This window comes from Phoenix dactylifera, unplaced genomic scaffold, assembly GCF_009389715.1.
Source record: "Phoenix dactylifera cultivar Barhee BC4 unplaced genomic scaffold, palm_55x_up_171113_PBpolish2nd_filt_p 000144F, whole genome shotgun sequence".
Lineage (NCBI taxonomy): Eukaryota > Viridiplantae > Streptophyta > Magnoliopsida > Arecales > Arecaceae > Phoenix > Phoenix dactylifera.
The window spans coordinates 65531-89397 of NW_024067699.1; the positions used below are offsets into that span (position 1 = coordinate 65531).

A 23867-nucleotide genomic window follows, 5' to 3' on the forward strand; every position below is an offset into this window, starting at 1 on the left:
TTACATTCAACTAAAAAAAGTATCACATTTCACATTTACCATTATATGAAAGCGTCACATTCACCATTATATTCAATTGTACCATATACCAAATATCACAAACTATGCCATTCCACCGTACAAAATGGTATCAAATAGTATGCGAAAAAAAAGGAACAAAATTATATCAAAATGGTACAGAAGAGTATCAAATCCTCCATGGATGCCTTTTAAGAGGGCAGAGCCTAAATCCTTTAGGATGTTGCTGCCGGTGGTGGTGCTAATGTTGCTATTGATGCAGCTGATGCTCCTAGTGCTACTTGGGCTGTTGCTGTTGGTGCTACTACTAGTCTACTAGTGCGGTGCTAGTGGGTTGCTGCTACTGGTGCTGTTTAAGCTGCTATTGCTGCTACTCTTATGTAGTTGATTTGTTGTTGTGAAATGTTGTCCCCTCCATGTGTTTCTTGGGACATCTCTACTAGCAATCCCAAAATGTCTCCTTGAGGTACTTTCAATATGCAGCTGCTGAGGTGGCACACTTGGATTTTCTGCAGCCTAAGAACTAAACACAAGTAAATATTCAAGGATATGCAACTTACACATTAACCCTAAGGCAACACATATCCAAGCAAGTAAATATGTAAATAAAGTGGCACAATATGCAAGCAAACATGGCACACTATTATGCAAGTAAACACGACACAATATGCAGGTAAATATGGTATAATATGTAATTAAACATGCTTCAATGTACATTAGGTTCATTTGAAGTTCCAAATTGTTGTTTAGAGTGCCCCACTTAAAATTAGAAACCAAGTTTTAATTTCTTTTTTAAAACCAAACACTTGAAAGGGTGTGGCATTGCTTACCTTTTGATGAGCTATCCCCTCTCTTGTTTCTTTTCTAGGCCTCCTCCTTTTAGCACTTGACCTACCAGTTGCCTTGGCTTTTTGGCTTAAGGAACCTTCCCCCTTTTGGGCCATTTGTTTTCTAGTAGGTCTATCCTTTAGGATCTTTGCATGTTCTGGCATTGTGGTTCGACTCCAAGCAATTGCTACATCTAAGAGAGGAGCTACTTCTAATTTTATGCGAGTTGAGCACATCATCCTCCTCCCTTCTTTTGCACTTCTTTAGCCGAGCAAGAGGTCTCCTCAGTGGGGGTGCAACTACTAGATCAAACTATACTGAAGGCTCCTAAATTTGAATACCAGGCACATGCTTAATAACTGGCTCATAGACTTTGAAGAACATATCCCTGGATTACCAATAGTCTACAAAATGCTCTTCCTCCTTCCTTGAAAACATAATTGCTACAGCTGCATAGCAACAGGAGATTCTAGTAAGATCAAACTTTTGACACCTATAGATTCTTCTCTATCAGTCAACTACAAAAGTGCCATTTGGATGATCAACCTCAAAACTGCCACCACCATCCTAAATAACATGGCAATCCATGGCATGTAGCTTAGCTAACTCTACCTTCTTCTGAATTTTGGCACATATTGGACTCCCATACCTATGACAGCCTGTCTCTTGGCCTGAAAGAGTTGCACAAGAATCCTTCTTAAAGTCTTCGGTAAAGTTATAACGGGCTTGTCCCCAGCTTCCATAATATAACTATTAAAATATTCACAAATATTATTCAAAATCATATCACATTTATAAAAAAATTTCGCAACAAACCAAAAAAAATTTGTACAGTATGATTAGTGAGGCCAATATGCTAAGGGATATAATTAAATAAGCCCCACACCTTGGTCTGGTGCTGAATGCATGTCTACACCATAAGAAACCATTTGGCTATGTTTAGGTCGAAATCAACCATAGCTTTCATTATAACCTAAAATTTAGGGGCATCTTTAAAATTCTTGCCTTTCCACAACTTCCAAAAGTTGGCATGCAAATTCCTCGCACAAAATCAACGATTGACATTTGGCATGATGGAGTTAAAGGTCTCCACTAACCCCAGCAAAAAAAAACATTAGATAACAAACAAATAAGGGTTAATACTTTATAATTAGTGAGGCTAATATGATAAAAAATGAATACTAAGCCTTACCTTCTACTTTTCTGATATGAAAGTCCATCCTTTTTCCTCCATCGTTCCTATATGTCATCATTCCCATCTCTCTTAATAGCAGCCAGCAGTCGCCCTCCCATGGCACCCTTCAAGTGGCAAGCATATAATAAATCTCTATCTATTTAGGAACCCCCTCTTGCATGCATCAATGCAAACATACAATCTAGAAGATGGGCTGCTCCCCTTTCCTAGGCAAGGTTCCCATAAGTATAGAGCTATCAGGGTTTGTCTTCTTAATGATGTCACAGTACTTCCAAAGCTTTCCATACTGTCTCTGTGACCCATGAATGGCTACAAGTACCTTTTTCTTATCCCTATATGCTTAGGCCTTAGAAATTTGTACTTTCATTTGTCTCCTCACACGTGCCATAAAACTTTCAATATTCCAGTTGGCATCAGACTTGAAATCCTCCATGTAGCCATCTGGAATTGACATTATGGTTCTCAAAATGCTTATTGCATTTATGAGTAGGATCAAATTTTTTTATTTGATATGTCTCTACCCTCAAGGGATGAGGCATGAATCCTCTGCCCACAGTTCTTCTCGCACACTGCAGTAATTTTGGCCCTCTTATTGTGTTTGTAAGCTTAGTCAAAGCCCTCCTATATAGAGTACTACCTCAATGCCTTCCTAAATATATGCACTGAAGTAAAAAAAGCATGCCAAGCTTCAGCTCTATAGGTCCGCTAAAATTACTTTCCTTATTGAACTCTGAAAACCTAGAATATTCTGAAGCTTCTCCTTCTAAAGACCTACCCAAGCTTCTAGCCTCATCACCATCAGGTATCTCGTATTCCCTACCAATCAACTCATCTGCTTCATCAGTTTCTTCCCTAATGTATTCTCCAATTTCTTCTTCCTACTGCTTCTGTACCTATGTCTCAATAACGGAGTCATCAATGTAATACTCAAAGAGGTCATCATCATCCTCATCACTTTCCTTGAAGTCACTTAAGGACAAGTTACCGCCACTATCTTCTTGCACTTGTTCTACTAGAGGCCTCTTACAAGGCCTACTTCCTTGTTCATGTATTATTCATGTCCTCCCTCTTCTATATTCATATTTACTAAATCCTCCTCTTCCCTACAATGCTTTGGAACCCTATCCTGTGGTGCAATATGATGAGCAACAGATACTTCTTTATCCTGCTGGGTGGATGGAAGTGCAGGGGTGCCTCCACTAGATCTAAATCAATTTCATCCATACCATGCTCTACATAGATTGCTACATTGCTCGCGCTGCTTGTATCCTCTATCATCTTCAACACATCCATATTATTAGTGTCCTTAGTCCCTTTTCCATTAACTGCGCAGGAACTAAATAATACAATTGCTCAGTCTTCTGATAATCGAGATCTATGGTCAAGTTTTCTATCTCAATCAAGCTCATCTTGCCTCGGTCACAATTGTCAAAGTAACTGACAGTCCCACCCACATACTGCATTATGGGGGAGAAACAAAGGCAACCCCCATGGTGGCTCTTCGAAGTGAAAAGCTCAAAAGCCATGCTGCATACATAGAAAATTAGTGTTAACAGTAAGACAGGGTATGTAATGACAATAAGACAACATCCAACAGAATTACAGGAACCTACTACTTATATAATAGGTTTTGCAACAGAAAGCCATAATGCTTAAGAATATTGCAGGGTATTCTAACAGTAAGACAACATACAACAGAAAGTCATTAACGGGCTTGCATACCAAGCGAGGGAACCCACTGTTATTTTTATACAGTCTGCATGTCATATGGGCAATGCCATATGGGAAAAGTAGTGCAATGTTAACATAAAGAATCCTAAAGCCTAACATAAAGGCATAAAGTCCAACCTTGGCAGATATCTGTGGTCATATGATCCACACTTCCACAGTCTGCATAAAATCTAACATAAACAATCATGTGGACAAATAAAAGTCTGCACATCATACATTCGGAAAAAAAAAAGTTTGCATATTATGTGGTTACCAATATGCCGTGGAAAAAGATCCACAGACAATATTGTACATATTCCACATCGGCAGATATTATTACCATAAATCCTAAATTACATTCCTACATGGAAATAGGTTCCCAGACATAATAATGTGGCTCCCTAACCCAAGCAATATTTTAGTATAATCCCTACAGAGTAACAGTGGGTTTTCAACCCAAGCAATATTGTACTACAATAGAGCTCCCTAACAAGCACTATTCTACTAAATAGTTCCAAAACATTAGGGTCACTGATTCATGAATAACAACAGGAATAGGGAGAGGACCTTATCCAAGAAAGTCAAATATAACAAATATACACAGAAGCCACATAACATACTATATAAGTGTTGATCACAAAAATCAGAAGTTGCACCTCATGTTGCTTGGACAAACATAGAAATACATACTTAATAAAAAGCCTAAAACCATAATAGATAAAAGAAACAGGACTTATCTCATCTGGATGTGTTCCGCTATATGAATCGAGGTATGGTTCATTAAAGTCTGATACAATTTTTGACACTTTCATCACATCAGCCACTATAATATGCCAAATACATAGACAGATGGCTTTGGACAAGATAGGGGCTAGCCATGAAACCTATAAAGCTAGTTGTTGTGTAGACCCACCTAATGCTTACAGCTAATGCAACAAAACCATTTAAGGCTTCCCCAGAGTTGGAAGAGTCCACATGATAACGTACAAAAAAAATAAAAATATGGAAAAACATCATAATATACAAAGTAAATATGAAGCCATGACCAACAGAAGTTGCATTTATTCATTTTTCTCTCCCAACCAATAAATAGGAGTGAAAATTAAGAATAAACCAACAATGGTAAAAAAAAAAAAATCACATAACATGTGCACATAGGTGTGCACATGGAAGTCAATCAGTCAGTGGGCTCAAATATTTTAAAGCAGTGCACATTGTAATCATAAGATGTCACCAGCATATTCAAATATTTTAAACAAAACATCTATCGACATACATTAGGATCATGGATTCATAAAACAATTGGCATTATTAAATACAAACAATATTCAAATGCCAATACACAAAGTCGTAGACACTTCTTACCTAATTGACAGATCCAGGGATGGCCTCTCAGTTGAGCACATAGGTGCACCACTGGGCTACGACTTCCACCTTGGTGGGGGAGATCGAAGGAGGGTACCAGTTGGCGAAATAAGAGGGATGGAGTCAAAATATAGGAGGAGGAAATGAGAGCCTGCAGAGATGGAGGAGGGGGGCTTAATTAGGCTGACAGGAAATTCGATTAGTGGGGCCTGGCCAGAATGGAGGAGGAAATGAGAGGGATAGGTTGGGTGCTTGGCTGGAATAGAAGAAGTAATGATAGGAATTAGTGGGGCGCTTGGAAGTGGTTTTTTCCCCAAACTCGATTTTAAACCCTGAGGGTACATTTGTTATTTTACACTGCCATTAACAGTGTTAGAACTCGAATGGATGGCTGGACCACATTGCAACCAAATCTTAAGTTTTGAGGTCTAATTAAAAAAATCAGAAGTTTTGGGATGTAAGGGCAAATTGTGAAAAGTTGAAGAGATGTCGTTCTAATTTTCCCTAAAAGATTTTATCTCCTACAACTCCACCTTGAAGACTTTCCTCTCTATTCCCATGTAATCCACCAGCTCAATTGGCTCAGATCTGAGGTTGCAAAGCTGAGGTTCATCCTGGAACATTTGCATGTAGCTGATTTTGTTGCTAAAGCCATAAAAGTCATGATAACTACCAAGAAGAGAAGGTGGTTTAGGAAAGGTCTAGGCCTTGAGTAATATATAGGAGCTATTTGCATGAGGTGTGTTATAATTTGCTTTTATTCATGTCTCAATCCTAAATAAGGACATCGATGTACTAAATTTCCAATGTCCTCGAAAGGTATCAAATTTCTATTTCCTAAATACGATGTATCACTACTAAAGAGATACGGATGCATGCAGTATATACTATATATTATTCGATGGTTTTGAGAATTTTATCGCACCAAATATGGCTTTCCTCAGCTCTACAATGGCACACGATTTTGATTTTATTTCGAACTAGAAGAAAAATGAAATCTAATTTTATTATTCCATTGGGAACAAACTGGTGAGAATATGTTGGTTTTTTTTTAGGTACAATAGGGGCCAACTATGCTAGTTTTATGACTGTTCCTAGACACATCTACATGATTTTTTATAGCTTGTTGGTACACATGCTATGGGAGTTATGATCCTAGATCATCCCAAAGTCAAGATCTAATGCTAGAGAAGGAAATATAGTGACCCAGATACCTTCATGGAAAATATGGGAATCAGAGGAAGCATAGAGTGGTCCCAAAGGCCACAGCCTTACCATTTGGCTTAAGCGATCTACCAGAATTAATCTTCAAAACAACAACCTGTGGGGGTGTCCAGAAAGGGATGAATTTTTTAGAAAAAGAAGATTATGTAAGAAAGATATAAGAGATGATTAAATTAATTCTGGATGGTCAAAAGTAATGGTCCATATCCTAAAAGTGCCTTGTGAACTTTTCTTAGTTGTCACTTTTCTAATATTCATGATTAATCTTAAGGATAGTTCAGATCAATGTTGTCCATTTCAAATGAAGTGATTGGAGTTTTACTAACCACCTATGTAACAATTGGCACATGGTTGTGGATTTGTCATCTATTGGACTCGTCTAGTTTGCTCTTATTCAATAAATTTAACTTTGCTTTTGTGCAAGCATTGTAAGAATTCTTAACTTGATAACCACATAATAAGATGATGAGTGATAAAGGACACATGTAATTGACTTTGCTAATTTGCTCTTGTTCAATAAATTTAACATCACAAATGTTTTATACAAACATTGTTTAAATGCTTATATTGACATACCACTTGGCAAGATACTAGGCATGCATTAGGGGGCATAACATTCAATCAACTCGTCTAGTTTGCACCTGTTCGACAAATTTTTGGTTCTTTTTCTACTTATCTATAAATTATAGTAGAAGCATTGGGCATATGCTATGCACTTTAAGAGAAGTAACCATGATAGCAATTTCCAAACCTATGGATCCAATCCCAAGGATCCCCGTGAAAGGGAAAGCAAAATAGATGAGAATGATCTTTAAATAGTGAAGCTAATGAAGTAAATAATTATAGTAAAATAGGAAAGATGAAGAAAGAGACTAGCATACGTTGATGGGCCTAACATGTACAATTTTGTTTCCTCTTATAAATGTTAAATACACGACATGTGTTGCACAATGACATAAATCTCCCAAACACTTTCCTTCATATTTATATTATTATAGATAGAGATGGTGTCAATATATCAGCCAAAATAAAATGTTTATATCTTTGGATTTTGCTGTACTCCCCCTATTTCAGTTATATGCATTTTATTTCTTAGTTTTAATTATATTTTATATTTTTAAATTATTGCTTTTCTCTATTCTTACTCACTTGTGTGCTTGTATTGCTTCATATAACTTCCATGGTGAAGTAGGGCAGAGGACTCCTTGTGACCCCTTATTTGCTTGTGTTAGGCATTATAAGAAGCATAAGCTTTTCCCAAACTTGAGATGTGCCTATTAAATCTCATGATTTAGCTCATTTTTTCCATTTTCTTATTTTTTTGTTAAAAAATCTTTGTATAATGATGTATGGCTATTTAATCAATACTATTCATCGCATGAATATATACTGATATTTGCAAAAGCTCTTAGGTTAGTGGGAACTAGTAGGTGTGACAAAGAGTGCTATAGTGGCATCCATTTCCTTTCTATCATCTACGTGTGCCCTTTATTCTCAATGGCCAACTTGAGATATTTTGATTCAAGTCGAAATTCCCTACATTAAGCTTCATGCTAAAGCAAACAATCAACCCCAAAGCAACATGAATGACTACCGTGAAGCCTTAATTGATGGTTAAGCATGGACATATAGTGGCACTTGGTTTTCAAGTTCCTGAAGAGCTTGAACATTTATAGTGCTAGGATATGTTGTAGGTACCTGCAATTTCAAAACTTCACCAATGATGATATTGTCATAACTTGGAATGAGACCACTTCCATGACATCCATAATCAAGTTATCTATCCAATCCAACTTTCACATTAATGGCCAAAAATTGAAACTATGTCAAAAAGAGAAGTGAACCTTCCAAACCTATGGATCCAATCCCTAGGATTTCCATGAAAAGGAAAGCAAAATGGATGAGCATTATCTTTAAATATTAAAGCTAATGAAATACATAATTGATGCAGAACGAGAATAGCATGAGATCATGGGCCTAGCATGTATTATTTTGTTTCCTCTTATAGATGGTAAACACGTGATATGTGTTGAACATTGACATATGCGTCACAAAAGATTTTCTTTTATGTATTATTCTAGAAAAAGATGGTATCCATATATCACGCCAAACAAATGTTAGATGTCTTGGATTTTCCCATACTCCCACCTTTTTTAGTTGTATACATATTATTTCTTAGTTTTAATTAGATTTTGCTTTTTATCTCTTGCCTTTCTATATTGTTTTTTTACATACTTCAAGTGTTTCTTGTAGTGCTTCATATAGATTTTATGGTGAATTAAGGCATTCCAAGGACTCCTTGTGGTCCCTTCATTGTATGTGTTAAGCATTATAAGAAGCACAAGAATTTCTCAAACATGACATATGCCTATTAAATGTCATGTTTTAGCTCATTTTTCCATTTGTTTTTTTAATCCAAAAATCTCTATTTAATGAAGTACATCTAGTCAATCAAAAAATTTGTTATCACAGTTAATAGATATTGATTATTGCAAAAGCTCGCAGGTTAGTAGAGTTTAGTTGGTGGGGCAAGGAGGGATAAGGATGACATCCATTCCCTTTCTATCATCATATAAATGCCCCTTCTTCTCGATGGTCCAACTTGTGATCATTTGATTGGGGCCAAAAACACCCTACCTTAAGCTTCATGCTGAAGCAAACAATTAGCATGAGTAACGCTGGAATGAGACCGCTTCCATGACATCCATCATTAAGTATCTTTCCAATGCAACTTTAATTGTACTAATGGCCAGATACTGAATGATGTCAATGCTGCCCAGTCCATTTATATTGAGGGTGGCTTCCTAACTATCAGATCATAATATAATGCTACAACCCTATAGTCAGATAAAATTGTAGTGTTTGATTTCGCTTAGGTCAAGGATTTGTGATTAGATTTCCCAACTATTAGTGCAATTAGGTATAGACCCTACTATTGCTAATCCCTTGTTAGGAAATGTCTTGTTGTTTGCTAATTCTCTATAATGTTTTCAAGCTTATTATACTTTTGGGAAACGGAACCAACCAACTAATTAGTTGGCTACAAGGTAGCTTCTAGTCTTTCAAATGCTTATTGTAATGTTAGTCTTCCTCCAGAACTCTCCTATCTTGGAAATACTAATAGCTATGGTTGTACCTGTACTCAAAAGTAATAAACTTGAGTCCTTGCCTCTTTATTACCAAAAAAACAAAAAAGTAAGGTTGTCATTCACCCTTAAGGCATGGGACTAATCCTGGAAGTCTAGTTTTCTTATTATAGTTTTAGTTGGAGTGAAAATCTAGAGACACTTAAAAGGCCCTACAACATTATAAATTGCCTATCCTGGCACTCTTGATTTTAAAGTCCCTAGAACATTATAAATTGTTTATCCTGGCACTCTTGATTTTAAAGGCCCTAGAACATTACAAATTCCCTATGTTCTATTTTTTGCATTATACTGAAAAAAGTTTAAGTTTCTGAGCATGCTTTGTGATTATTCTTAACAATCTGACTCTAACTTCTCCCGATCAGATCCTAGAAGGTTCTATTTGAAGCTAGTGCTACATCAGAAGACACAAGAGGTTCAAGTGAGACCAATTCATCTTTGGTCAGATAGAGGGATTTGAGCAGTAAGAATCTAATTAGTTAACTTATTTTGATCTTACTTTTTAGGTATCTTATTTACTTTCCTCACTTCCATAATTGTATAAAAGTCCAAAAATATCATTTCATTATCTAATATTCATTCTTTATTAGAGGGCCTTTAAATTCACAAGTTGGGTGGGACCAGTGATCCAATCTTGCTAGATTTATCCTAACAATTTGCACTCTTAGTTTCCTCTCACTTGCATGCATCCCTAACCTATGACTTCTGCAAGTCAAACTAGGGTTTACTTCATGCATACATCTAAACTTACCTAGTTAGATACTTAAGCACCATGATCACTGCCCCTGCATATTCATTCTTTGATTATATTGATCCTATAGTATTTCCTATTTTTCACTAAAGTGAATATTGCATTGATGCAGGCTGCCAATATCCCTGCCTCAAGATTGATTCATGCTAGGGGCAAAAAAGCAGCACTAAAGCATCATAAGTGACCCTCAAGAATCCTAAATTGATGGCCCAACTTGAATATGTGGAGGCAGGAACTTGACTCAAAGGTGCCTTGAAGTTCCAATACCTGCAGTGTCAGGTTTACATAAGTAGCAACAAAAGGTTTTCATAAGCAGCGACAAAAAGGGCCTTTGAATGCACAAGGCTCTCACTACTGTAGAGTCTAGAAAGGGGCAAATGTACATAGCCTTATCCCTATATGTGGAGAGCTTATTTCCATGTTCCGAATCCATGACATCCAGATTACTACAATGGAGCAACATTATCATTGTGTCAAGACCTGCCCTCTGTGTCGTAGATAGAAATAAATTTTTAAATTTCCAAATATAAGATCGATAATTTTTTAAGATGAAATCACCTCCATCATGTCCATCATTGAGTAAGCTTTCAAGTGTAACTTGAATGACATCAATCAAAAGTCGGATAAGAAAGTTATATACAAAATACCACCAGCTTTGTTAGTGCAATTTGAGTCTATTAACCAATGACAAGAATCAGACTATCAGTTAGTGAATGGACGGTAACTCTTGCATCATCATTTTGATGGGAAAACTTGTTGTTGGAAGTTACTAAGGTCCTAGTCAATACAGAGATCAAATGACAATAATCTAGCCACCATTGGTTTATCCCGACGAATGCGCATGTCAACATCAAATGGTTTTTAACATGTAGAAGCACTCTACAGATAAGATTTGTTCTAGAAACCTTCTTTGATGTTATCCTATCCGAGTCAAATTGTAGAGGCCCTCTGATGCCGGACAGCAGGGAAGGGAAAGGAGAAAGAGAGGAGGAGAGAGGAGGAAGGAGAGAAGGAGAACTAGGCTTTACACCTAGCCCTAGCTCAAGGTTTCACACTAGGGCTAAAAGAAAGGGAATCAAAATTTTATTCATAGCATACCCCATACGATGTATAGTCCAATATATTTATAAGACCCAGAAAATGTAAAAGACTCCTAAAAAAAAATAATCTTACAAAGACCCTCAAAGATAACAAAATACCAAAATAAGCTCAAATAACAAAATACCCTAATAAGCCCAAAGGCTATCAAATAAAATAAAATCACTTCAACCACAATGAAACTGGCTGAACCATCCTCCTGTGGTGACTGTAGACCCAAGTGACGGATGATCTGGCACTGGTGTCCACACCAGCTTTCCCCGTGTGGGAAGAAGTCGACCTCGACAAGCGCAGCTTGGTGTAGCTCTGGTCGTACTCCAACAGGTCCAGGTCAATCTACTGAAGCTCCTCGTGTGTGATCCAAGTGAAATAGGACTCTGGTCATCCTCGCCAACGAACCAAGAAGCGCTGGATGCCTCCACTAGTAAAATTGTCTGATCGTCTAAAATAGCATCAATGTGCTATTTCAATGCTCGGTGGAGGGGTAAAGAAATCGAAGCTGGTATAGGACCAGTAATAGGGGAATCATCGGGCTTAGGAGAGGGCCCAGCACAAGGGTCATCGGAGATTGTTGGTGGGCCCTTGTAAGCAGCCAAATCTTCAACATTAAAAGTTGGGCTAATACCAAAATCAGAGGGAACGTCAATGACATAGGCATTAGTGTCAACCCTGTGCAACACCCTGAATGGCCCAGCACTACGAGCCTACAATTTCTTAATGGTACTAGGAGAAAACCGCTCAGGCTGAATATGGATCATTACATAATCCCCAGTTTGAAATTTCTTAGCACGCATGTGGGAATCAGCTTGCAATTTATAGTGAGCATTACTTGCATGAATATGCTTGTGAATTTTCTGATGCAACTCATGAATGTGTTGTGCAAATGCATGTGTAGACTCAGAAATCCTAACATGTGGTGATATGGGTAAGAGATCTAAAGGTTTCCTAGCTTGGTAACCATGCATGACCTCAAATGGACTCATGCTTATGGGCCTGTTGACTGAATTATTGGATGCAAATTGTGCTACATAAAAGATTGAATCCCAATTACGGGTGTGTTCGCCCACAAGGCACCTCAAGAGGTTACCAAGACTTCGGTTCACCGTTTTGGTTTGGCCATCAGTATGTGGATGATAAGTAGTGAAAAATTTGAGCTTTGTACCAACCATGTGCTACAAAGTTTTTCAGAAGTAACTCATGAATCGGACATCTCTGTCGGACACGATGGTTTTTGGAAGGCCATATAGTTTGACAATCTCATCGAATAAGAGTTTGGCTACTTTGGAACCATCAAAAATTTTTGAACAAGAGATAAAGTGGGTCATTTTAGAAAAACGGTATACAACTATAAGAATGAAATCGTTTTTTCCTGAAGGTACGAGAAAGATCAAGCACGAAGTCCAAACAAATGTTGTACCAAGGACGATCTAGTACAAGCAAAGGGGTATACAGGCCCGGGTTCTGTTTCCGGTGTTTGGCTAATTGGCAATTTCCAGAAGAATTGACGTTCCATCTGTCCAAAATGCCCTGAAAGACTACTTGCATGTACTTTCCACACTAAAAAATCTCTTACTGATGTCCGTGGAATACCGAGCTTGGCTGCTTTAAACAAATGACCATCCGAAAGATGAAACCCATCGATCAAAGATCGTTGTCCATCAGCGAGGGCTTTGTAGAGTTTTCCAAAATCAGGGCAAGATAAGTAGTCCTTTTTGAGTTTGTCGAAGCCCGTGATATTGATAGACATGGCTGAGAGCAGGGTCACTCGATGACTCAGTGCATCAGCAGCTATGTTTGTGGCACCTGATGTGTGCTGTAGGACCAAAGTATATTCCTGAAGGAACTCAACCCACTTGGCATGCCTAGAATTTAGCTTCTTTTGGGAATTGAGGTAGCGAAGAGCTTCATGTCAGAGTAGAAGACGAATTCATTGGGCAACAGATAATGGCGCCAATACCGGAGGGCCTGGACTACGGCATAGAATTTTTTGTCATAGGTGAAATATTTCTTCTTAGCCTCATTTAGTTTTTTCCTAAAATATGTTATAGGATGGCGTTCTTGGCTGAGCACCCCACCTATACCAAGGCTAGATGCATCACATTCCACTTCAAAGGCCTTGCTGAAGTCAGGCACATAATTGGCGCCTCAGTCATCCTCTTCTTGATGTCGCTAAATGCTTTAGCAGCAGTGCTATTCCACTGAAAGTCGCCTTTCTTAAGGCAAGCAGTGATTGGGGACATAATCGTACTAAACTCCTTACTGAAATGACAGTAGAAAGTAGCATGCCCATAAAAACTGCGAACCTCACTAATGGTTTTGGGTTCGAGCCACTCTACTATCGTTGACTTTATCAGGGTCAGCAGACAAGCCCTCTGAGGAAACAATGTAACCCAAGAAGTTGATGTGAGAAGTAAAGAATGAACACTTCTTGAGGTTGGCGTACAGATTCTCATTCCTCAGGGTTGTGCAGACTTGCCTCAAATGAGCCAAATGCTGCTCCTTTGACTAGTTGTAAATGAGTATATCATCAAAGTACACAACCAAAAATTTGCCCATGAAAGGTCGCAGTACTTGAGTCATCACCCTCATAAAAGTACTAGAAGAATTGGAAAGACCAAAAGGCATAACAAACCATTCATACAGGCCATCTTTCGTCTTGAAGGCAGTTTTCCATTCATCCTCTGGGCGAATTCGGATTTGATGGTAGCCACTTTTCAAATCAATCTTGCAAAAGATCGTGGCGCCTACCATCATATCCAACATATCATCGAGTCGAGGAATGAGAAAATGATACTTGACCATGATTCTGTTGATGGCCCGATCGGAAAAGAGAGGAAGGGAGGAGGCGGAGTGCGGCGGAAGGAAGAAGAAGAGTAGAGGGAGAGAAGGGAGGTGTTGTGGGCGTAGCGATAGGGTTCGGGGTGGCGAGTGAAGAGGAGCGGAGAGCGGCTAGAGGGAGGAGGGGCGACAGAGCTCAGGCAGTTGTGTCCCGTCGTCCGACGCCGCAGATGGAGACGAAGACGAAGATGCAGCCGTGATGCGGGGGAGGCACTGTTTTCGCGGATCGCGGAACGTGATAACGGCCGAGCGAAGGGTCGTGGGTGGAGATGAGACGGCTGCGGTCAAGGGAGGCGACCGGAGGTAGTGTTGGAGTTCTTCCTCGGCTCCGGATGATGGGCGACGACAGTGTGGGGCAGCGGGGCGGCGTCGGGTCACTTGAGATTGGGCATGCTCCACTTCTCGCATCCGATCGCTGGCCTTTCTTCCTCGTGTGCCGTCGGATTTGGGTTTTCCACTTAGACAGGGAAATAAGGAACCACTCCTCAGCCGGAAGGAAAGGGCAGATAGCAGGGAGGGGTTTTGGAAGAGACGTTCAAACCCTTATTTCAACTTGGGTCCCCACGTGAAGAACAATGCCCACAATACCCCAAAAAATTTAATTGCCTTGCTTCGATACCAATGCTGATGCCGGACAGCAGGGAAGGGAAAGGAGAAAGAGAGGATAGAGGAGAAAGGAGAGAAGGAGAACTAGGCTTCACACCTAGCCCTAGCTCAGGATTTCACACCGGGGCTAAAAGAAAGAATATCAAAATTTTATTCATAGCATACCCTATACGATGTATAGTCCAATATATTTATAAGACCTAGAAAATGCAAAAAACCTCTAAAAAGAAACTAATCTCACAAAGACCCTCAAAGATAACAAAATACCAAAATAAGCCCAAAGGCTATCAAATAACAAAATACCCTAATAAGCCCAAAGGCTATCAAATAAAATAAAATCACTCCAACCACAATGAAACTAGTTGAACCATCCTCCTACGGTGACTATAGACCCGAGTGACGGGTTATCTGGCACTAGCGTCCGCACCACCCTCAAGACTTCTAGTCATCATAAGGCCTTCAAGAGCTATACCCCATATAACCCACTCTTTGGCATATTAGTGAAATCAACTATAGTTTTGAAGCACTCATACAAGCAAGGTCGGCAGAACCGTCCCGAACCAAACAGTTCCGATTCCGGTACGAGCCGCCCCAATGGCGGACCGAGAATGTTCCAGCAACGAAAATAAAACCCGTTACCAGATAGGGAGAAGGAGAAGGAAAGAGAGAAAAAGAGAGCGAGTGGAGGAGGGAGGGAGAGGGAGAGGAAGAAAGAGAGAGGAGGTGGAGGCCGGCCGGCAGAGGGCCGGCGAGCCACACGGAGGACGCTCCACCAGGCTTCGCAGTCGAAAAAAGGTCGAGTCCCCTATTTCGATCGAAACAGGGGTCAGACCCCTTTCTAATTTTGCGATTTTTACATTAAGTCGGCAAGTGATTTACCGACTTCACTTAAAAATCGTAAAATAAAAAAAAGGTGTCGAACCCCTATTTTGAATGAAATCGGGGACCCGGCTTGTTTCCCGGCTACGAAGCCTTTCTCTGCCTCCTGCCCGGGTCGCCGGCCTCCAACAGCCCTCCATCGGCCCTCCTCTCCCCCAACCTCCCCCTTGTCTCGTTTTCTATCTCCCGTTCACCCTCTCCCCCACCTCCTCTACTGTGTCGGTATAGGCCCGGCATTGCACGACGCATGTCCGTACCGACCCATGCCACTAGGCAACCGGTCCGGAGCCTGGTACTAGCACAACAGACTATTGTTGCAAGTGTTCTTGGTGGTATAATTCTACCTCATTATGATGCAAGACCATAGCAACCTTCATGCACCTCAAAGAGTCTCCTCTTCTAATGACTTCGGAAGAATTTACATGAACCCAGTATAGCATCAGCGAAGACGTCGAAGCCCAAGTGAAGACCAGTGTAGCTGTAATCAGATCAAAGGATTTAGTTGGTGAGACTTCAACTAGTTATCCTTGTAATCTAACTTAGATGTTGCCTTCTGGTTTAGATTTAGCTATCTAGTTATTCTATGATCTTTTTACAAAATTCAGTCCCTTCCAAGATTAGAGAGATATTGTTTGAGTCTCGCTAAATTTATGCTAGTGGTCCGCACCCAAAGTTCTCTTACTAGCAAGCATCCTTAACCCAGTTGCTTCCGCTACCCATAAGAGTTTAATTTTTCCTCCATGCATGCATGCTGACCTCACACAATCGGTTCCCCTGGTCCCTCATCCCTGGCCTATGTCATAACTCCTCTTCTTATACTCAATAGAGGTGCACATCAAGCAATTTTAGTTGTGTTAAATGTGGCTTATGTGCTAAAGGTGGTTCAACACCAAACTTGTACTACATAAGGCTCGGCACAAGCTTGGGCAAACTTATGTCTTAATCCAACATTGTCATAAATTGATCTTTTTATCGATGTTTCGAGTTGAAAATTTTATGAACAATCTTATTATTTTCTATTGCGTAAGGAAATAATTAACATAGAAGACAAATACAAAGAATGATCCCAATATCTCTTTCAAAATAAGAGTATTCTTATATAATTTAGTTATTAATTTATAATAGAAGAATTAATGTTAGGAGAATCCTAGAACTCCACCACCTGCGAAGCTCCTCTACCAGCAATTAAGCCTACAACTTGGTATTTGGTATGTTTTAACTGCTCCCCCCCAAAAAAAATAGGTTGGAGTTCTTTCTCCATTTAAAATTAGCACCGTGTTTGAATTGGATGTTAAAATAGAACGGTACAATCTATAAAGATTGGCATTTATTCCAGTCATAGAAATTTCATGCACTGGGAAATATAGAAGATCTTATGAAACTCACTGAACCTAGACAGGATGCCAAAAAGATATGCATATCTATCTTTACAACAAACCAGATACTAGTAAAATTAGAAGAGTCCAAAATTACATTCAATTCGAGACCATAGTCCATGAGCATTGCATGAGACATGAAAGGAAATAAAAGGTAGCATTTAATTTCAACATTCCTAGTAAAAGAAAATAAAACTAATGAAAGGTTTGTAACAGGCAGACGTTACACCCAGCAACCATGTGCCAGACAATTTTCACACTAATCTTGCATCTCTATCCTTTATATACCTCTCCATTGCTCAATCCTAGCACTGTCTCAAATTCCTCTGTCTCTCTCTATCTCTATCTCTATCTCTATCTCGCCCTCTGTTTCTCTCTCATTTCTTTCTCAATGGAGAAAACCACTAGTCCCATGGATATCTCTGGTTCCAGAACCATTCCTTTAACCTCGTCTTTCATTGAAGCTGCCAATACCGTTCCCTTAGAGTCCCCTCTACCTGTAAAACTAAGCATGGATACCCCTCTTATTGTCACTCCGATGGCTCAACGCTATGCAACGAACCAACACTTACCTTCTCCTTGGTCATTCAACAACAATCATTCCATCAAGAAGCTCAATTTCATGCCAACCAGATCTAACTCATTTCCATTCAATATGACCAATCCACCCCCTAGCCTCACTAACCAAATTAACTTCAATGTAGCAGGTTCTTTGCAGATCATGAGCCAAGGGTTTTGGTCAGCAAATGCTTTAGGAAGATCATTTTTCTCTCCAACAAGAGGTCTGAATCATCACCTTGCACAGGCTTCTATCTCCCGCTACTCTTCACCTACAATTTCTCCGGAAAGATCATCATTTTGCTATCCAGCAAGAAGCTTTCCCATCAATACTGATGAATATCCAAATCGTCCTTGGAATGCTTCTTTTCAACAACATATTTTCCCTTCTGGCTATTTTGCTTCAACAAACCAAGCAGCATTCGTGGAACCTCAACACACCAACCCCTTCCATGATCCAAATCTGCAGTTCATGCATCCATTGCCAAACTATGAAGATCTAAACAGGGATTGTCCCTCAAATGGATCACCCATAGCAAATCCAGAAACGAACACCCGCTATAAATGTGATATTTGTTCTGCTGAGTTCCCTAATGGGCAGGCCTTTGGGGGGCATATGAGTTCTCATAGCAAGATAAGAAAGGCGGACAGAGCTCCAGGAGAACCATCAAAAAGGTTGAAGAAGTTTAAGACTATTCCATGGACCCCTGTGATTTCAAATGACGCTAACAAGCTCAACTTGCATTTCTTGAATGAATCAGCTGAGGAAAAGGAAAAAAAATCTAGTGATAATGCCGTCTTGAAGAGTTCAGCTGAGAAAGATGAGAAGAAGAAATTAGTGGCGGCCAATCAAAAGGAAAAAGGAAAAAGTCCTATTGGAGAGATACCCACAAAAGCTCCAATCTACATGGATGATGAATTTGCGAATGGTGAGGCCACTCTGGCAGGCACAACTTCCCTTCGCCTCCATTAGGGCTGCTCATGAGAAACGAATGACTGCTCGTGTTATTCTTTCCTTTTTCCTGTTTTAATTTTCATTGTTCATCGGTATCAATGTTTACTTTTTGTGTTTTTGTCCCAAGTTGCTATCATATCAAGTGTCATGTTTAATCTAGTAGCCTTCACTTTTGGTTTAAGTTGGGTCTTTACTAGTTTCATGTCTGTCAATCCATGTATTTCGTCCTAAAATGCTTTCTTTCTTGAAATAAAATCATCCTCTTGTTAGTTTTGTTGTTGGAAAATCTAAATGTTGGTCACCCCAATCCCTCACTTCATTCAAGTGAAACTGTCAAAATAGATGTCTCCCACTTTTGACATGGAACCAGTTCGAAGAAAAATGGGGAAAAAGTAGTTTCTTCTTAAAAGAAAGTTGCCATTAATAGTATCCTCCATACCTTTGATCTACACTTTGAATATATTTCCTATTTTCATCTCGTTATGTTTTTCAATTATACACTCTAGTGATTCACTTACTAAATATCCTTTTGAGAGAAGAGAACCAAAGTAGGATCCTTTTCTTTTACAATCTTAATATGTAAAATAACATTAAAACAAAGTAGTTCTTGGGATTCTTTTATTTTATGTATTCTTCGATTTCAAAAGAGTAAAAGAAACTGTACAAACTTCTTTAGTCCAGTTTCCTTTCATACCATAACAATCTAGCCTTTTTTCAACTATCTAGAGCTGGCTGTATCAATCCTTATTAGCCAAGCATTTCTATTCAGGATCCATTTTTAATGTTATTCTAAGCTTATCTATATCTTTCTTCACAACCTCCATGCATGTTATTTTAGATCCTTTTCTCATTTCTTATAGCCTTCTATATAAATTAAAATACCTCTCCTTATTGGAAGCTCCTCCAATCTTCCCCTCACTTCATTCTTACTTTGTGCAAATCCAAGAGATCTTTTAATATATTCATTTCTGAATCTATCCTAAGTTTGCCCCATATCTATCTTAGCACTTCTATTTCTACCACGCTCAGAACCTGCTCTCATGATCTCTCTTTATTGCATAGCATCATGAGTTATATAATATTGCAGGTCTTATTATTGTTTTGTAGAAATTTTTTCTAAAATTTTTAGGATATGCATCAATCATAAAAATCAAAATACACCACCCCACTTTATTTAACCAACTCTAGTTCTAACTTCGCTTATTCCCTATCATTTTTTAGAAAAAATTCAAAGTAAAAAAATAATAACTTTGTCTATCAACCTTAATCGAAATACTGTCTTAATTTTTATTCTCACTAAATTTATATTCTATAAACTTGTTCATTGTTCTACTAATTTTTAAGCTCCTATCCATTAAAGCTACATTCCAGAAGTTCAATTTAGTATTTAATCTAATTCTTTTTTCATCAATTACTACTATCATCTGTATATAATATATACATGGCACATGCTCTTGAATCTTAACAACAAATTTATCAATAAGTAGTGCAAAAGGATATGAATTTAGTACTGACCCTTGGTGCAACTTTATTATGACTAGAAATACACTTGTTGTACCGCCATTAGCTCCTGACACATCAATGCTCCAGCATATAGAACCTCAGCTAATTCACTATATCATTTAAATATGCACTTCCTTCTTAAAGCCCATTAAATTACTTTCCTTGTTACCTATTAAAATTTTTCTTTTATGGAATACATCATTAGGTTTCTTTAGTTAGTAACGACCATATGTTGATATAGAGCAAATCTACTAGCCATAATCACTTTGTCAACACAAATACAAGGAAAATCCCAATTGAGCCAAGCACCACAACCTCCCGTACCAAAAAAGCTCTCCAACACATTCAGAACCACTCAAGATGGAGGTCAAATTGGAGAGCTAGGATAAAAGAATTGAAGGCATACTAGTGCAGACCAATTCATGATCCGATGGTAACAACATCAGAACCATTTAATGATGCAGTACCCACCATAAAATGGATCCAAGATACCATTAGAATGAACTAAGAACTGCCTCACCATCCAAACAACACAGTCTGAATCTGACCTAGACTATTTCTCATAATCAAAAGGAATTTAGCATCTAAAATCCTTTAAGGAATGATTTCTTAGTTTAATCTTCTTTTGACTTGTTTAATTTGAGTTTTAGTTGAGTTTTAAGAGATCTCAAAAATTTCTACAATATAAGGGCCCTAGAAAACTATAAATAGGACCCATTTCTACCAGTTTTTATCATTGAAGTTCATTAAAATTATTCTTTTAAAATTCTCTTTCAAAGCTCTTGTACCCCTCAGATGGTATTCTTCACCTGGAAGCCCTCACCTCCGAGTTTCCTCAAGGTTAACTTCGACGGGTCTATTCTAGATGGAGGTACGGGGGAGGTGCGGATTTTGTCGTATGGGACTCGCACTCCAGGGTGGTGGCAGCGGGCAGTTGCCGGTTGTTCGACACGTCGGTCCCCAGAGCGGAGTTGCAAGCTGCCTGAGCGGGTCTTCGACATGCGAGGTAGGTGCTGCAGGCCAGTTCGGTTATCTTGGAGGGCGATTCGGCCACAGTGATCAGTTGGATCCAGGAGGGTCCGAGGGGCATGAGCACGGACCACCCTCTGCTCCGGGACATTAGGATGATGACGAGGGATGGGGTGGCCTTCTAGGCTAGGCATGTTTTTAGAGAGGCCAACGGGGCGGCCGACCGGGTGGCTGCCTATGCGGCTCACCACTCAGGGTTCACCTTGTGGTCAGAAAAGGGGAAGCTGCCTCGGGCACTCCGTGAGCTTATATATTTTGATTTTATTGGGTCTATTCATACACGCTTTGTATGATGAACCCGCCAAAGCAAAAAAAAAGAAATACAAGTCAAATGTTGGACTTCAACTAGGGCCCTACAAAGATGGGAGGTGGGGCTCCAAAGGTTCATCAAGAAGAAGAGACTTGATGCCTTTTAGTTATTCCTTCTAATTCTAAATCTCCATTATTTTAGCTTCTAATTTTAATGTTAATTTATTTTCTTCTGCTTTAGCATCTAATACGGTTTGCTTCCGCTTCTAGTTCTCTTTCACTGTGCTACTCTAGTTTAATATAGGATTGGGGCACCCTTAGTAGCACCACATGTAGTCATTTCCTTTTCTCTATATTTTTATCAATTACTTAAATAAAAAGATAGCCTCCATTGCTTATATTTCAAGCATAAGTCCAGATTGGTTACGTAAATTGTCATTATATTTCTAAATCTTTGTTTGGTTACCCTTTTGATAATTTCATCAAATGACTTGTGTATTTAATTCTCTATAATTAGAAATAAATTTATACATTTTCTTTATTCTTATAGATGGATACTATAAGACTTCCCCTCCTATCATCCGATATTTTTCTGGTTTCTAAAATATTCTTAAATAAATTATAAGCCAAGTGAGCCCAATATCTCCCATTATTTCCCATCTCAATAGGTATTTTATCATATTTTAACGCCTTATATTTTTGCGAGCTATCTTCATTTCACTTTTCCTTATATTTTTGCAAGCTATCTTCATTTCATTTTTATTAAGTTATACGAAAAGAACCTTGAGTTCTCTTTAAGACCTTAACCATACTTCTTTGATAAACATTTTCTTGGTAAAATCTCTATCTAGCAATTTTTCAAAATAATATCTCCATATTTTTTAAATTTCGTCATTTTCATCAATAATCTATTATCTGCGCTTTTAATGCTTGCAACTTGAACAATATCTTCAGATTTCTTTTAATAGTCTAGTCTCCTTTCATTATAATAGTAATATGCTTATTAAAGTTAAAAGGAAAAAAAAAGTTGATATAGGAAACTAGGAATTAAGCATTTAATGCTCTTGAGTTAAATTGCAATATATTTAAGAAGTTCCTATGCTCCTATACTAAAATACTGCTAGATTTTACCTTAGAAAATAAAATGTTAACTGTTGAACAATTCAAAAAGCATGATTTTCATGCCAAATCTAACTGGTGATATTAAAAAATAAAGACAAAACAATTATACGAAGTTTATTTGAACATTTTGAACGTAAAGGAGAATTTTTATCAGGCGAAGGTTTTTCCTTTTGAGTACCCTTATATGTATGTGTGCCTTACTATTCAAAAAGAGCCATGTCATATGTTATTTCTATCATATGTCCTTCAATTTATGTCAGCCCTATTGTTTTGCAATGGATAAAGCTACCCTTAGTAGCTAGTGAAGTTGTGATGTCATCTTCTTGTTTTGTTTGCATCGTAGCATGGATGGTTGCACTTCTCATAGGACTATTTTAGTTATTTAACAATGTAGAAGACAATTGCTATTTGTAATCAACCTATGAACAATGGGTACACTTGCTTATGACAACTGAATTTGATCGAGTCTCCCCTCCCTAACCCCATTGTCCCAATTTTATCTTAAATTTGAAAAAAGAAAAGTGAAAAAAGTAGTATGTCATTGACCCATCTTATTAAAGAAACATGTCACTAGATTTATTTGGTATTATATATGGTAATTTTCATTTCTAGAAATCATTTTAAGTCGAATTATGAGTATGGTTGCTTGATAATTCACTTGAACAAAATACCTAAAGATATATAGATGAGTGATAGATGATAAAGGTAAAATATAGTTCACTCATTTCATACTTAAAAGCAACCTTATTCCTCCTATTATAACCAAACAACACAATTAGTTATACAAGAAAGGGAAAAAAAATCTAGCAAAACAAAAACATGCATAACTTATGGAATAACTACTGCAAACAATATAAATAGCAAAAAAAGTAAATATACATATATATATATATATATAACATAAAAAAAGGAAAATAGTAATGCATATAAGATCGCATAAATTGTGATTGTTGATTCAAACCTGAAGCTGCGCCATGATATTAGAAAGAATCCATTTTGAAATATGATCAGACCTGTAAATTTTAGAAAATCAATAAAGATCTCTACTTTATTTTTGATCTGCAAAGATCTCCCCGTTAAAGACATCAAAGTAAAGGAAACAACAGAAAATTTTTAGATGAAGAAGGAGAAAGATCAACACAAGGGAATCACCTTATCCCACCAAGAAGAGGACCTCGATGTACCCAATCATGGGGGGAAGAGCCAGAGGGTGCAGAAACAGAGGCAGCCAGAGAGTGCGGGGGGCGAAGCAAGGTGAAGACTGGAGAGAGAGAGAGAGAGAGAGAGGCGTGAGAGGGAGAGAGCGAGCGAGAGAGAGAGAGGTGAGGGGGGAAATGGTGCTAGGGCCGGATGGTTTGGAATTGGGGATCAGGCCGGAGAGAGAGAGTTGGGCGAGGCGATGCAGAGAAACGGCCAA

General features: G+C 38.4%; 1 long non-coding RNA gene across 2 annotated transcripts; it reads right to left on the reverse strand.

Moving 5' to 3' along the window:
* On the reverse strand, nucleotides 1-23867 carry LOC103714783. Of its 2 annotated transcripts, none has more exons than XR_605269.4 (4): nucleotides 23603-23867; nucleotides 23412-23463; nucleotides 849-3568; nucleotides 1-534 (listed from the first exon to the last, which is right to left on the reverse strand). It is a non-coding gene; the product is annotated as an uncharacterized LOC103714783 (long non-coding RNA). The 2 variants fall into 2 exon arrangements; XR_005507320.1 differs by having other exon boundaries at nucleotides 1-541.